A 1,472-nucleotide genomic window follows, 5' to 3' on the forward strand; every position below is an offset into this window, starting at 1 on the left:
GTATGTGTGTGTGTAAGTGACTGTGTGTGCGTGTTAATGTGGTCCTGTGTGTGTTTGTCTGCATATGTGTGTGTGTGTGTCTCTGTTCTATCTTTGTTATCCTCTTAAGTCACTTGAGGTCTGCCCTCTCTCTCTCTAATCCCCAGAACACACACCCACACCCAACAGAAGACGAAACATGGGGGAATAATTGAAGAACATACGGCCGTTAGAGGAAAACCAGTGATTCTGCCACAGGGTGAAAACTGAAAGGCTCAAATCTGTGAGGGGGAGTATAGCTGTGCTGTACGGGCTCTTGTTAGGAGGATACAGCTGGAAAAACATCATATGCAGCAGCTGCTTCATTCGACTATGAAAGGAGTGTTGCTGTAAGAAAATGAACAAGAATCCGCAGTTCATGGTACTCCTTAATTAAAGCAATCTTTTTTTTTTTTTTTACATTTCCCAAATGTAGCCTAACTTACACAGTTAATGAAGGGTAACAGCTAGCAAGGATGCACATAGGTCTAATCTGAAAAACAAATGCCCTGCAGGGCATCACCAACATATGGCCCCTGATATAAGATCACATCTGATACTGTATTTTTTATTATTATAATGAGCAAATGTCAAGCAAATGTTAGTGTGAAGATAATTTAGAACAGTTTGGTAGTTGTTCAGGTTACTTATTCAGACTTTCCGCTCATTTTTACTTGTTTTCTTGTGAATTAATTAGTCCATTCATTTCGCCTCTAGAATGTACTAGCAGAAGACATTGTTTTGTTTTCACACTTTCACACTTGTTCTGGTCACAAACCAGAAAGGTTGAGGAAACACTGAATTTGGAAGTTTCGTGTGTTGAAATTGGCAAATTAATGTTTGTGTATTCATGGCACTGCAACCCTCTGGCTTCCATATTAAATCAGACATTGCTTCATTTTCGGGAATGTGGTAGCTCCTGGTGTCCAACCTTGCCATAGCTCGGGGTTTACTGAATTGATTAAAAAACTGTAGCTGTGTTGCTGTAAAGGAATGCAATCACTGGCAGCTAACTGTCGGTTACAGCAGCCCTTTCCTGGGGTGTCAAAATCAATCTTTTCCCCTCTTAACACCGAACTACCAACACATTCACACACATCTCAGACAGATCCCCTCCCTACATCTCCCCCTCTCCATCCCTTGCTCCTTCTCGCTACAGTTCAGTCAAGCTTGCCAAAGAAAATCAGATTATGTCCGAAACGGGCGCCTTTATTTTTCAGTGTAAAAATTTAAAATTTCTCATGCTTGGCGGGGGCACCCATAATCAATTAAGTGTTAAAACACGTTTTAAAATTATTTAATTTGCACTATATATAACCCAGCCTTGTTTTGGTACCGTTATTTGACGTTACTCTCTACAGCAACAGTCGGTTGTGTTTTATTTTGAAAACGAATAACCGGAAGTGTTGTTTTATTGACGCTGTTTGAACGTCAGTCTCTCTCTCTCTCTCTCT

The sequence above is a fragment of the Morone saxatilis genome, unplaced genomic scaffold (assembly GCF_004916995.1).
Source record: "Morone saxatilis isolate NCDOM2014 unplaced genomic scaffold, NCSU_SB_2.0 Contig23, whole genome shotgun sequence".
NCBI classification, from domain to species: domain Eukaryota; kingdom Metazoa; phylum Chordata; class Actinopteri; family Moronidae; genus Morone; species Morone saxatilis.